Source organism: Bactrocera latifrons, unplaced genomic scaffold, assembly GCF_001853355.1.
Source record: "Bactrocera latifrons isolate USDA-ARS-PBARC rearing strain unplaced genomic scaffold, ASM185335v1 scaffold_787, whole genome shotgun sequence".
Classification (NCBI taxonomy): Eukaryota; Metazoa; Arthropoda; class Insecta; order Diptera; family Tephritidae; genus Bactrocera; species Bactrocera latifrons.
The window spans coordinates 41208-56203 of record NW_017537475.1 but is presented as its reverse complement, the minus strand read 5'-3'; the positions used below and the strand labels follow the sequence as shown (position 1 = coordinate 56203).

Below are 14996 nucleotides of genomic sequence, written 5' to 3'. Positions count from 1 at the left end.
AAACGCGAGTGACCCTTGCGCAACTTCGTTCTGGATATTGTAGCAGGTTAAACTCCTACTTATCCAGAATAGACCCTGACATACCCAACGTATGTCCTGCATGCAACGAGTCTCCGCATGACACTGACCACCTCTTTGCATGCCCAACCAACCCCACCCATCTAACACCCTTTTCCCTTTGGTCCGACTCCGTCGAAACAGCACGTTTCCTGGGCCTCCCGTTAGATGACATTGACGACAATACTGATAACTCTCACCATCCCAACAGGGACTGATAACCGTTAAAACCACAACAACACAACCAAGTGGGCAAATGCTTTCCCCCCTGCTATGAAGTCTTTTAGCACTGCTAACCAACAATGGGATCCGTTGCCAAGGGTACCCAGACAACATTGTAATTATAGCCAGAATCAAATTTTAAGACACTCTCTGCGACATAATACATAAAGAGAAAAGGGTGGTGTAGTGGAGTTGAGTTGAACATCAACCCCTCCAAGACGACCGAGGTGCCATTTAGTGACGTTGGTCACTACCCGGCCTCAGGAACCTTACACTTGGGGGTGGAGTAGAGAGATAGAGATGACCAACAACGTGAAATATCATAGTCCCACGCTGGATTCCACTTTGCGGTGGAAGCAGCATGCTGACCGGACCTTCGTAAAAGCGACAAAAGCATTAATGGTGTGCAATCGAATGGCGGGAACATCCTGGGACTGTAAGCCAAGGATCGTTAGGTGGTTGTACACCATGATGTGGTAAGTGGCACTATATCATTAGCCCTCCTCCCGAGGGACAGCATTACCAAAAAGGTTAACTTCACGAACAAGTTGAAGGTTAYCCTTTGCAGCAAGGATGAGTGGAACATGCTTTTGAGGAATAATACGATGAAGTGCTACACTGACGGCTCGAAAACGTCGGAGGGAATCCGTGTAGGCACCGCAGGTCCAAGCAGTAAGCCTCCGTACCTATGGGAAGTTTTCTTAGCATTTTCCAAGCAGAAGTCTTTGCCATAAGTCGGTGCATAGAGATAAACCTCCATCGCAACTATCACAATGAGCGAATAACAATACTTCGCGATAGTCAAGCGGCACTAAAAGCGATCTCCTCAAATCGCTACTGGTGCTGGAGTGCAGAGAACGGCTGAATAGCCTAGCGGAACGTAACCAGGTGCACCTATTCTGCGTGCCCGGTCACAGGAGTATAGCCGGTAACGCACTGGCTGACGGGCTCGAAAAACATTGGCAAAAAATGCATGGCATGCGAAATGCTAAGTTGCYAATTTGGGGGTACAACCACAGCAGGTTTAAATTTGTAATTAACCTTCCTAGGGACAAACTCAGGCTACAAGTCGCATTTTGCACCGACCACTGCAAGCTGGATAGGCATTTATCTAATATAGGCCTATCCTCTTGCGCTAACTGCCGGTTCTGCGACAGGGAGCCTAAAACACCAGAACACCTGCTAATCGACTGCACAGCAGTCTATATAGGCAGGATTAAGACCATTGGATCCATGTTTCCGAATAGGGATCGCATCGCCTCACTAGTACCCGGCAGAATATTAGACTTTATCCATATACTGGGGTTAGTGTCGCGGTGCATTCCTCATTTATTAATATTATCTATATACTTACGCACAGAAGTACATTTTCTTTGTTAATTTTCTCTTGCTCTTTTAATATGGGTCATTCACTAAGGAATATAACAAGCAACATCTGGAAGACGCGCTAAGGATTTTTAACAGAATTGTATTATTGTTTAAATGACTTTTACTGGCCATGGGACCAAAAGATTTACCCAATGCATTGTCTATCGTACAAGAAATATAATTTAATCGAATTAGATTAGTGAATCAGTCAAATCTTTAGTGAAATCAGTCAAATCAAGTGAGTAAATATAGATTAACAATGGCATTAGAAATATTCCTTAACAAAATAATTACAACCCACACTGACATAGTTTACGCTTTGACCAACGTCCCTTCCAACGGAACAGCGGGTATAGCAATTTTGGTTGGCAATAGAGATAAGCGATTTTTCGGCATCTGTGATTTCAGTGATTGCTATTTTTAAATCACTGTGATTTATGGGCGGATAGAGGAGGAGTCGCAGATTTTCGTCATAAGAAGGGTATAGTTAGGGTACGAAGTTATATAGTATATTGATTTAAAGTTGAAATTGTCAACTATTTAAAGTACGAAATTGTGCTTCTCTCTAATATAATTGCTTGACAAAGCTAAAGAGAGTTGTCCAACATTTTACTTGGCTTCGCTTCGAAAACTTTTATATGAACGTATTCATTATAATGCGTACAGAGAATTTTTCTGCCAAAACAATTGTGGGCACGATTACGATTCTTTTGGGGCCGCGATTTGATGGCGGAAAGAGGAGGTCCTTAGGATTAACAAATGTATACACATATTCCCTCCTCAGACTTATAGTTTTGAGTTCAAAAATTTGTAATGATCGTTATTTCCCAATTGTAAAATTAAACACTTGCACTACCCGAAATTAATAAGTAAAACACCGTTGTTTTTTTTTCTGCTGGATTGCAATTCTTTTTTTTCGTTCGTTTGCGGAAATATTGCCTTTACAAAAAATATTACAACGATTGATTTAAAGATAAACCGAAGTTGACACTGGCGTATTGGTCGTACAACGCGTCGTCGTTTCAAAGCGATCGGTATCGAAAAAACACAGCCGCTACTCCTCTTCCCTTTTTGTTGAAGTTTGGTGTGGGTGTTAGTATGGTGTATGATATGGATTGGGTGTTGTAAAATGGAGAATGCGGTGTGCCAGTATTGTGAGTCTACATAAGGTCGTGTGCAAGTGTGGTGTGTGGAGGCCTAGCTAGCCTAGGAGTTGCTGGAGCTGTTGCAAGGGGGCGACCACGTTGCTGAGTCCGGTCGTGCGGCGAGGTTGCGGTCTTGCTGATTGGAGGCGCGTCGAAATGCCGTTGTGTGGACGGCAGACACTAAGTGCTATGAGTACTTCTCTTTGACGGGTCCGTGCTACCCAGCTTTGGTGCGCATGCCGGGCTATAACGTGGCTAAGATGTGACCGCTCACAGTGCTATCACATGGTTGCAGACACGCACTCCTGTGTGGCATGCGTTTGAGCTCGACAATTCAAGCTGTGCCCATGTGCCTGAGCCACCTGCTGATCCCCTTAAAAATAGCGCAGTGCTGCAAGCTGGCATCGGTTTCGGGGCGGCTCCGAAGCCGCGGTCTGTGTTCGTCGGGTTGCCTTTCTTGTAACGGTTGATGCAGTTGTTACAGAGGGTGTTCATGGCGCTGCTACGGGGTCAGCCACAGTGCGCGGCACAGTGACAGACAAACGTATAGTTGGCGTTGGTTCAACCGGCATATCAACATCCATATTATCCTGTGTATAAGAAGACTAAGTGATTATAGAAATATATCATTTGGAGTTTGTTCCACAATCTTTCGAACGAGGTTTAAGTAATTTAGTGCTTTTGTTTAATTATTTTTAATTTCGGCGGTTGTTTTAACGAGTTTTGACAACGTTTCATTATTATAGGTAGTTGCAAAAAAATATTTTACGAGCCATCTAGTTAGCGTTGCAGTTTGGGGAGACAATCATCGTTAATCAGGACACAATCTCCAAGCTTAGGCGCATTTCCTGATGTTTTCCGATACCTCTTGTGGAGGTCTTTTAAGTAGTCTTTTTTTCTATCGGCGACTGAAATTATGACGAAGAATTTTAATTCTCTCCCATCGGCTTAACAACGGCAGCGACTCTAAGCGTAGGCTCAGGGGTGCCCAGAATGCGTGCTACTTTTAGAAAGTGCCCTGGGGTTAGGGCTGTAAGATCTGAGGGAGAGTGTTGTTAGTGCCCGTGAATTGAGTACGGCTTCAAAGCGAATTAGTAATGTTGTGAATTCTTCGTAATTAAATTTTTATCTTCCAGTTACTTTTCTTAAGTGGGATTTAAATCTTTTTACTACGAATTCCCATAAACCACCCATATGAGAAGCGCTTGGGGGGATAAATTGCCAATTAACACCTTGGGTAGCTTTTGTACGATCTTAGGCGAAACTTGCTTAATATTTGTATATAACGGATAAGTAATGTGGCAAGTTATGATTGTTCCGGTAGTATTATGTAAGCTTCCATAATGTAAGCGATTACCCTGAGTGTTCGGGGGTATGATGAAAATCGCTCAAAGATGTCGGTATCATCTTATCTTGTATGGAAAGAGTCGATTTTCGACTTTCCGGGAAAATTATACTTATAGGCGATTTTGGCCGATTCTTGGCATTCCGTTTGTACCATGGATACTAGTTTAGCTAATAGTAACGCACCACATAGTTCCAGTCGTGGTAGACCTATTGCTTTTGGAGGAGCTACCTTTGCCTTGACTACTAGTAGGTGACGTGGTCGCTGTGTCTGATTGTGTTCGCATATAAATGGCACAATATGTTCTTTCAGAAGCGTCGCAGAAGCCATTTAGTTCGACTTTGTGCTCTGGGGCATAATTTACCCATCGTTGGATTTGTATCTGTGAGCTATCACTAAGATTGCCCGCGAACTAGGACCACTTTTCTAAACGAAGTGGTTTCACTTGTTGATCCCAATCAGTTTCGTCTAGCCACAATTCCTGTGTTAGGATTTCTGCTTGTATCATAATTTTCCAAAGCCATCCTGCGGAGTCGACAAATTTTGCCATCGAGGTTAAAATCTGCCCCTTTGTTATGGCGGATGATGACTCAGTAGTGTATGAAAACTGGTCAGATATCGCATTCTATTGTATCCTCAAAGTTTTTGTTGTGCTTTCTTTTTTCAATTTAAGGAAGTCAGTGTCTAATAGATTTTCTTTAGGTGTGTCCTTTAAAATATTATGGTGGTTCGTGGTTATCTTTTTTTAACGGAAACTCTGCTCTTTTTAGAGCTTGTGGGACTTGTGCTAGTGCTATGCTTGTGGAAGACTGTGGCTTCCAGACAGAATATCGCCCACATACGTCTGTTTTTTTAACACTTGTGTTGCCAGAGGAAATTCAGATTTTTTGTTCTCTGCCAATTTGTGCAGTGTTCGAAAGCTAATTATGGAGCAGAGTTTTTAGCTTGTAGTCGCGTCGTGGGTTATTTGGGATTTTCGGAAAATTATTTGTATTAAATAAAAATGTGTCATCAAGAAGTATTTTTGAAATTTTTTCAACACCTTCTAGTATAATTTGTGATATAAAGTCGCTGCATAATAAAAGGTCTATTTGAGCGCGGGTGCTGCAGTTTGGGTTGATAGCTGGGCAGCAAATTTGTTAGCTGCGATAAGACTATAGCTTCTTCTTGTATTCTTATATCCGTTTGGGGGAAAATAGGTAAAGGGTCAGATCTTATTAGAGTTCTGTACTACTCTTCCGCCCATTTCCGTAATTTCAAAGTTGTTTTTTTTTTTGGTTGTTTTATCCCAAAATGCTATGAAAGATCGTTGTGATCCTTGGTCTATTAGGGCCCTGAGCTTAAACAGTTCTGCTCGATGTACGATGGAGACGCCTGACGTGGGTAGTAGTACCCTACTTTGATTTTCTTTGTATAGCGTTTAAGTTTTTAATGCAATGCAGCATTGTGCTTCTTGCCAGTTTTATGGATTTAGGACTTCTGTATTAGATGTTGCAACTAAACTCGTGGCCCTTTTGATATTTGCGCTGTTTGGGGGTGAGCAGTTTTAATTCGAACGCTAACTAACATTAGTTACGAAAAAGTTGCGTTCTCTCTTCTTTTGCGACAGCTCAACCGATCCAGTGGTAACTGTGTTTCCAAATTTTTTTATTAAAATTATATTTATTATAAGAAAACTTTTTTTTTCTTATTTAATATTTGTGTGGAATCATCTGCGCCGTCCATTTCCTTACGTCCAACCACAACCACGAAACGAGCCACACCGTGCTCAATCACCTGAATTAACATAAAGCATCCAATGGAATGGTGTCGTTTATGACAATAAACGCAATTAAATTTGCTTTCACAATCTTTGACTATATGAGCATGTATCAAGCAGTTTGTACACATTCTTTTTGACTTTACAAAATTGTTTCGGTCAATGATATTTACTTTTTTAAATTTCTCGCAAGCTTTAAGTTTATGTCCCCTTTTGCATGGTTCGAATGACGTTTGTTTATATTGTTCGGATATGAACGTTTGATTTTTAAAGAAGCTTATATTTTAATTGTTGTAGCTATTGGCTTGGGGCCTGTAGAAGCTTCTATTGAGGTCGGTTGAATACCTTTTGGTTTGGTTATTTTATTGTCTACCCTTWCGGCGATTTCGTACTGGGTAGTGACAAATGAAAGATGTATCGTATCAAACTGACACTCTCAACAATGAATTTGGTATATGAAATGTCTTTACCCCTCTTTAGTTTTCTAGTACATTGCTTTGAGAGTGTAGTTTCTGCAGGTGTACATGGACTTTTATCGTTTGAAATAATTTTTGGTATTTGTAAATATTTTGATTATTTTGAATCTAAGTTCATTTAGAAGATGTTGTTTTGCAAAATAATTGGTCTCAGTGAATACTGATTATAATGATTATTTGTAAACGAAAATTGAGCCTGAAACTCTTACATAAATAAGAATTTTTTTTTGGAGTTGTTTACTGAAAAAGCCGTTTATTGAATACATAAGTTTTGTATCTTATTTAAAAAAGACGTACTTTAATTATTAACCGCACTTTTGTTACTAATATAAATAGTATGTGTTATGTAAATATATATGTATATATGGTATATATAATATATATTTTGTTTGTTTATGTCCTTATCTTGTATGTAGGCACACCCTAATACTTGGACTTGTWTGTATGTTCTTGTGGAATTAAGATCTCGTTAAAGAGATTAATGCACTATAACGTATATATGCATAATGGTTTGTGCTTTAATATTTTATAAGCAGTCCTGTTTGCCTGCTGCAAGGGGTATTGCGGGCCAGATGCCGATATGGACTTTGAATATAAATTAATTTGTTCGAAATATTTTGATTCTTTGGGTATACCAGCTAAGCGGATTTTATGCTGTATGTAAATATATACGTATGTATGTGTATGCGAATTTTCGTAATTTTCGCAGTAGGAGAGAGAAAAGAAATAATATAATGCAGGATTTTTACCATCTGCACTACACCCAACTCTTTTTTTACAAGATAGATACGTTCCTCAGAAATCCGGGCCGTTTCCTATAGTAAAATGGGAGATACGTCAACTTATTTTAACTAGGAGTTAGGAAATGCATGCTTTTCCTAGCTGTGTGGCATGGAGCCCCATCTTGCATTCTTCTGCCGGAAAGTTAAGTTGGTTAACATAAGGCATCAACGTATCTTGTAAGTGCAGATATGTATTGGATGGATCGCATTGTGCCTTCTATGAATTGTATGGACCCAGGATCTTCTGCAGAAATGCAGCCCCAAATCATCACTGAAAGCGAGTGATTTACCCTGGGAAGAACACTGGAGCTAGAATATTGTTCTAACTTTCTTCTGCGAACGTAATTTTCTGTCTCATTCACTGCTTCTAAACAACATAAATCGCTAAAAATAACCTTTAAAAAAGTTTAAATACAATTTCAATATGCTTTCTATTGTGAGGTTAAATAAATAAATAAAGTAAATAAAAATAAAAGAATGTAAATATTTTAGAAACGTACCTTGCTCCAATAACTGGAATTAATATTAATATTATAATTTTTGTGCAGCTGAGCACACCAACACTCGATGTTGTCTTATCAAATCCGTTAATTTTGGCTTCTTCGCATGTTTCCTCCATTTTTAGCCGCTTTCGTAAAATCTTCTGGCAAGAGTATAAAGAGATGTCTTAACGCTGACGCTTTTAGCGTTTTGTAAAATACTTTGCGCTGACGCAGTTCTAATTTTTAGCGCTTTAGGCGATCTTTCCTTCTACTCGCAGTTTGAGCGATTATTATAGCTAATCAAATAAAAGTTTTTTTTTAAGTTTTTTAATAATCATAATAAGCTTTTTTTTCAGCCACCGATGTTTTAGGAATACAAACAATTTTGCTAGTTTCTGAGTAGCTTGAAGATTCTTCTTTCAAAAGAACTACAAAATGTATTTTCTTGTTTGATAAAATATCACATTTCCTAGGAGCATTAACTAAAGTCCTTGGTACCTTAGTTTGAAAGCGCTGAATGCTGGCAATACAGCTTTGACTTGAGCAACCCCATAATTGGGCTCTGTAGCCCCAAACTGCCTTTAGAACTTGATAATATAGTTTATATAAATTGGACAATATTTCAGCTTTTTCAAGGTAAAGTCGTCATGAATTGATTTGGTGTCGATAAATTTGATGCGCCACTTAGTAATTGCGTTGACTGCTGTCTGCACTCGTCAAGTAGATACTGAAGTTGACTCTCTTACATATAGTACTTTCCATAGCGATGAAACGTATCTTAGGCATAATGCGCTGTTTATAATGTTTACACGTTTTTTTATAGAATTATTTTTTAAATTGCATAATATTTCTCCAGTTATTAAATTGTACCCATGTGCTTTTTTGAGTCTTGTGTCATTAACATTTCTAATTTCTTTAATAGTGACAGGAAATATTGATGTGAGGATCCAACCAACTATTTTCACAGTTTATCTCATACCCATCGTTAGGCGTAAATGTATTTCTCATATGATTTGCAAAAAAGGCAGCTTTCTGTTCTTTAGTTTTGGCCCATGCAGTTTCGGTTAGTTTAATGGTGCTACACGTTTTATTTGTTTATTCATATTTCTTCTAGATTTCTAGAGTAATAGTCGGTGGATTTATCAGCTGTAAGTTTAGCCAGATAAGTTTTGAAATAAATTTTTTTAAACTTTTTAATTTGTGTTCTTAGTTTCGCTGTACATTTATTAAGCTCAGTTTTGAGAGCAGAGGACCCAGGTTGCAGCCAACTCCGTCGAAGCTTGCTTATTTTATGGTTTCACGCGGGTATTTGGTGTACTCATCCACGCAGCGTTTTGAATTATTTTTGTGAAATCTTCAACCTCACAGTGAAATTCAATACCTGTAGATATGTGCTTAAGCTTGGGTCGAAATTATTCACTATACTTTTGAATTTATACCAATTAGTGTGTATATTACATAACGTTGGTTTGGCGGCCGAAATAATTGACTTTTCATACAGAGTAAGTAGCACTGGTGAATGGTCAGAGCTTTGGTCTTAGTATTTTATTGATTATAAAGAAGTCATGAAGGTCTGGCAATTTCTGTCTATCTGCAGACCAAGAAGTGGGTCTTCCCGTCGAAAGAAAATTGAATCCAACTGCTTGTATAGCATTGAGTATTCACTTATATATGTTTGTACTTGCGAACGGTCGCTCTTTAGAAGCTGCTATCCAAAACGACGACCTTTTCGATTTCACAGGATATTTTTTGGAAATATAAACAGCCAAAAAGCAACAAAACTAAAAATCCTTTTTGCGTTGCTCCTCAAGAGAAGGAATATACTGAAGGATTTTGCATCATTAAAGACTATGATCCTATATATAGAGCACAATTTTTTTATTTGTTTTGGTCCTTAAACATATACATATGTATGTATATTTACATTTATATATTTTCGATTTTAATTTAAATATATAGCAAACTGTTTGTAATTATTGAAGGTTCTATTTTATGAGCGTAGACGTTGAGTAAATTTAAAAAGTGTAAGTTTTAAACCTAAAACGCAAATTTCTCTAAAGCTATAAGTTTAAAATTTTCGATTTGAATTTCAATACATAGCAAACTGTTTCTAATTATTGAAGGTTCTTTTTTATGAGCGTAGACGTTGAGTAAATTTAAAAAGTGTAAGTTTTAAACCTTAAACGCAAATTTCTGTAAAGCTATAAGTTTGCCGCTCCTATGTCTATAAATTTTATTTATTTAGAGAACCTTCTCCATCCGCACATGCCCGGTTGGGACGGATTTCTAAAGTTCTCCCGGTAAATGTATTGTTTAGGTCCCACAATGAAGGAGCCCGCGAAAACTTGGTTTTTTAATAAAAATTACTCTTTCTGACAGACATTCAAGATTTTTGTATTTTGGAAGATGAAAACTAAGTATATACATATGTATATTAATTATTCAATACAGTTTCTTTAATGCCTTGCCGCTGGTTGGGGATAGAAAAGACTTCTGTCAAATGAAAATATTTTCATTCTAATTTTTATTTGGTTTTTATTTTGTATATATACAATTTTGAACTCTTAATTTTATAATTTAATTGTTTGAACGCGATAAATGTAGCTGTTGTCGGCTTTTCATCTGCCTAAGTTGTTTATTTTGGGCATATTGCATATGCATTTTTCAAATTTTATTCTTTAAAGCATGTTTAAAAAAGTTTGCATATAACTGTTCAATTAACTTCTGTGCGAAAAGGCTATAAGGTTGTCTATGTGATTTCATTCTGAATATCAAGTGATTATTAAGGCTTTTTGTACACTTATTTAATTCTGTTTGTCCTATTAATAAGTAAGAATTAAGGGACGAGTAGGGTCATCTTTAAAAAAAAATTTTTTTTTTTTTGTATTTTCTATTCTCTTATACTTTTTTAATTATTGTAGAAACCCACCTTACCATTGGAAGAGAAAGGCCCAAAAATAATAAAACCGCTCGACGTTCGGAGCGCTCGGAGTGCACACCTGGTACCTCAAACTTTAAACGCGATTTTCTCAAAACACACTTTTTTAAACTGGCGCACATGATTCCGGTCGAACTACTCAACCGCTTGCTTAATTGTTATTTAAATATTCACAAAACGCCTGGCTATCGTCATACTAGATTTTTTATTTTTGTTGACAATGTTAGGACAAAATTTATGTAAAAAACACGTGAAAAATTAAAAAAAAAAACGATAATTACCTTTTTATTTATCAAAATTTTTTCATGATTCTAGTGCAAACGAGTGAAAAGATGCATCTCATTCAAATCTCTTTAAAAATAATCTAGGAATATGTTCCCAAAGTTTTAGATGGGAAATAGTGACCGGGCAGAAAGCAAAAGTTTTGACTCTCGATTTCTCGATTTTTTCAAATTGACGGTCAAGATAGAAAAAAAGTAAACGTCCTATCGAAACGCCTCCGTAAATTTCTTCAAACATGAAGTATATCTAATGTATAATAATAAAAAAATTTAGAAGACTCTTCAAATATATAAGAATAAATCCAAAAAGTTCATTTCAATCAGACATTTCTTTCCCTTCCAAAAAAATTCTTGAGAATGTAGGCCCAAAGTTGCAGACTAAAAATTCACCACCTAGTTTTACCTTTAATATTCTTCTTTTATATTCATGTGGAATTACTATTGATTTGTACATTTCTGATAATTCACTTTGTATTAACTTTTTGAGGGACAAAGATTTCAGAAAGTTAGAAAATTCGTGTGGTTCAAATTATAGACCACCGACGATGCAGCCATTTATATGACACTCTTGGAAACATGTTTTATCCTCGAAAGAGATGTGGAATATTGCATATTCCGCATATCTACAGATACGTCTCTTTCTGATCCTTCAATTATGTTCCGTTAAATTATACCAAATATATGAATTGACTACGCAAATATCCAAAAAGTAGAAAAAATACTTGAAACGCGTGGCTTCATATTTTCAATGCCTATATCATTATGGAATCTGCAGAAGCTTTGATATTGCCCTTAACTTATTCTGAGTTGGAAGGAATTTCAGCACAATCCAATCTCAATTCTTCAAATTCGTCAGAGAGGTGCCTGATTTTCTCATCGCTCACGTCTTTTCGGCAGTTGTTCCTTTTATCTGTTCACGAATCAATAAAATATTTTTCAGTACAAAACTCGCGGTGGTTAAAAATGACTACCAATATAAGAATTTCTCCTCATAAGCGTAGCATTTCGAGATAATTCAACAATATATTATAAGAAAAATTTTTTCTGTACTTATTCACACCTTATTTCATATACAAGCACAACTTTCAAAAGAATGGCGTGAAACGGATAGAAACAGTGAAGCTGCACCTGAATATTTCACATGATGGCCCATTAAACCGTTATATGTTTGGTAATAACTTGTAATAAATGAAAATGTTTGGATTTCAGAAAATGTACCATCTGCGCGTAAGTTACAAAAAATAATACAAATTTTAGACAGCTCTGCTGAAAGAGTTAATGGTAGTTCTGCTTTTATGACTAATGTATTACCCAAAAAATATCGAATAATTCTATGTACGCTGAAACCTTCATTATTATTAAAAGGAATAATGGAAGAAACATTAAATAACGAAATTATATTCAAAAAAAATAATAAGAGTAATAATTTCCGGAATTTCCATCTTAAAAATTTATATAATATTATATAATTATTTCAATACAAGTATATGTCTTTTTATTTATAAATCAAATAATATTGAACTTTTGAATAAGGAATCATGTTACCCTTGTGTATTATCACCAGTTGCATACGATGAAAGTTCGCTATCAGTTCATTGTCTTGCTGGAAAATCTATTCATCGCCATATAAATCGCCAGAAAATGAGAAAGTTCGTTTTCTAAAAAGTCATGAATGGAACACATAGATGACGACAGCGACAATACACACGTCTTTATGGGAAGAGTTTTATCGAAGATAGCACGACTTCGCGGCACCAGACTTGGTATTGTCGCTGTCGGTAACTTAAAACCATTTCTAATTTTGTCGATGACAATGGGCAGCTGTAAAGTTGCCACTAGTATGTGAGATGTAAAATTATTCAATTCTTTAAAGGGTTACGTGGGTTTCTTCGGGTAGAAAACAGCTTATTTTCCAAAAAAAATTTTCATAAAAATATGAAATATTTTATTATAATTTTTTATTGTTACAAAGATGTACAATATGTACAGATGTACATAGTGAGTTTGTTGTCGCGTAGTAAGTTGAAAATCTGCTCAAAGTGTTGAAGATGTTCCTCATGGGTTTCAGAATCCACTATGAGGTCATCAATGAAACAGCCAACAAAGTCCAAACCTCTTAAGATGTTGTCCATGTAGCGCTGAAAAGTTTGGTTTGCATTGCGTAGTCCCGGTGGCATTCCCAGGAATATAAAAGAACCGAAAGTTGTTGTGACTGCTATCTTCTGGAGCCACAGGAATCTGATGGTATGAACGATTGTTGAAAGTTTTCCTTCCGTGGAGACGCTGAAATAAGTCTTCAGCGAGAGGTACTGGGTTCAGTCGCCTGAAGTTTCCCGCAGTTTGCCACTCCTTCAGCTTCTTGGGTAGCATGTGTATGGGACTGGCCTAGCCGCTAGAAAGTCGAATCACCCTTGTTGGACCACTGTCGAAATATATTCCGTGGTTTCAGCAAGCTCTTTCGTCATAGTGAGTGATGTTAACGGGTCGATCAGTCGTTGTGGTTTTAGGTCTATCAGTAGGCCATAATGTACGATGAAGTCAGTCCCAGTCAGTGATCGCAAACTTCGTCGGCAATGATGAAGGGCCATGTGAAAGCTCGACCAAGGATGAGAGTGACTGGTTGATGACCGTATGTTTTGATGCTAGTTGAGATTGCTGCGTAAAGTTTAAATTCCGACCGTACTAGTTTTTGCTTGGCAAAAGCTTGTGGTACTACAGAGACCACTAAGCCAGAGTCAACGAGGAACCTCTGGTGTGAATGTAACATGATGACTGCTGACTACTGACGACGACAGCCTCGCTAGTTTCCCTGGTTCGTAGCAGGTTTGTATGTGCAGGGTGGAAGACATCGGTGGGCTCTCTCACCGAGTTTGCTGGTCAACTCGGAGACTGCGGCTGTCAGAGTCTCTATGGCCCGCTCTAGAGCTGCTGAGCCTGTGCTCGACAGAAGACCTGATGTCGTAACTGTGATGTATATGGGAATGAAAATCACTGTTTCTCACGGCCTGTACATGAGCTGGTAAATCCTGGATGCTGGTTGACATTACTTGCGAACTGGTGTGGTTTTCTATAGCACTGTCTGCAGCTTTCGGCTGGATTTTGCATACGATGTCAGGCAACAGCGCCAACCACTGCGAAGAAGCTCTTCTGATGCTCTGTTGCCAGCCAGGGTCCTCATTTCTCTGAGAAGCTGGCTAGACTTCTGATTCCCGAGTTCAATTTGTGAAACGTTTTATGAGATTTTTTTTTTTAAAGATGTACTTACCTTGAGCTGGTGGTGCCCTGATGTTGTCCGACACCTCCTTGAACACTGCTGGCTTCAAGACGGTACATAGTATTGTCGTTCCTGATGTTTCKCGACCCCAGCTGTGCCTCCACTTGAATGAACCACAGCTCAGGGAGCCTGAGCAGTGTGACTGTCATAATTTTTACATCTTTATTAGGCTGGACGATGCGATACGGATAGTGATTGTTAAAGTTGCCTTGTATTGCATTGAAATAAATGTTTGCACCAGATGGTCTGTTGTTTGAGACAGGAACTGAAAAATCTTTTGGGCGCCTCCGGATAACAAGGAATTCTGTAGCAGCTGGTCGTTTCGCCGCTGTTGTTGCGTCTCTGCTACCCCTTGGTCTTGTTGATTTTGCTCATGGCAAACAGGTGAACGATCGAGAGTCATTTTTGTTTAACTTGTAGTAATTTGGATTAATTTGACGCAATCCCCCGTAGTTAATTTATCACTTACTTAYGTAGATAAGTAATTTAACACTTACACTTTAGCACCCACTCCGGAATAAAAAACCCTTTTTTTTTGTTGTATGGCCAAATGATTGCCTTTAATTCTTTAATAATTATATGCAMAAGCTTTCCACAGTGTTTCAAATACAAGATTAAACGAAAAATCTCCCTGGTCGGATACCAATGGAGGTTATTCCAAGTATATAGAAAATAAAAATTGAGTTGATTGGAGAAAACTGAGAAAATGCTGCGCGCCGAGAATAGCCAAAGAAACGTCCGCTGTTGTGTGYCGCTCGTAGATCGTGATCGAAAAAAAGGGGCTGGCTTCTTCCAGGACGAAGGTTTTTGTTCGTTGGGCTTTGGAGAGATATGGTAGGTTGATGGACGGCATGGATTGGTGTGTGT

The 14996-nt window shown here is 37.8% G+C and overlaps 2 long non-coding RNA genes across 4 annotated transcripts in view; one reads left to right on the top strand and one right to left on the bottom strand.

Annotated features, from left to right (window-relative positions):
• LOC108976587 overlaps positions 1-14996 on the top strand; it is a 60105-nt gene that overhangs the window by 18410 nt on the left and 26699 nt on the right. The gene's annotated exons all lie outside the window — the stretch shown is intronic.
• On the bottom strand, positions 8026-9477 carry LOC108976588. The gene is made up of 2 exons (XR_001993968.1): positions 9076-9477; positions 8026-9017 (listed from the first exon to the last, which is right to left on the bottom strand). It is a non-coding gene; the product is annotated as an uncharacterized LOC108976588 (long non-coding RNA).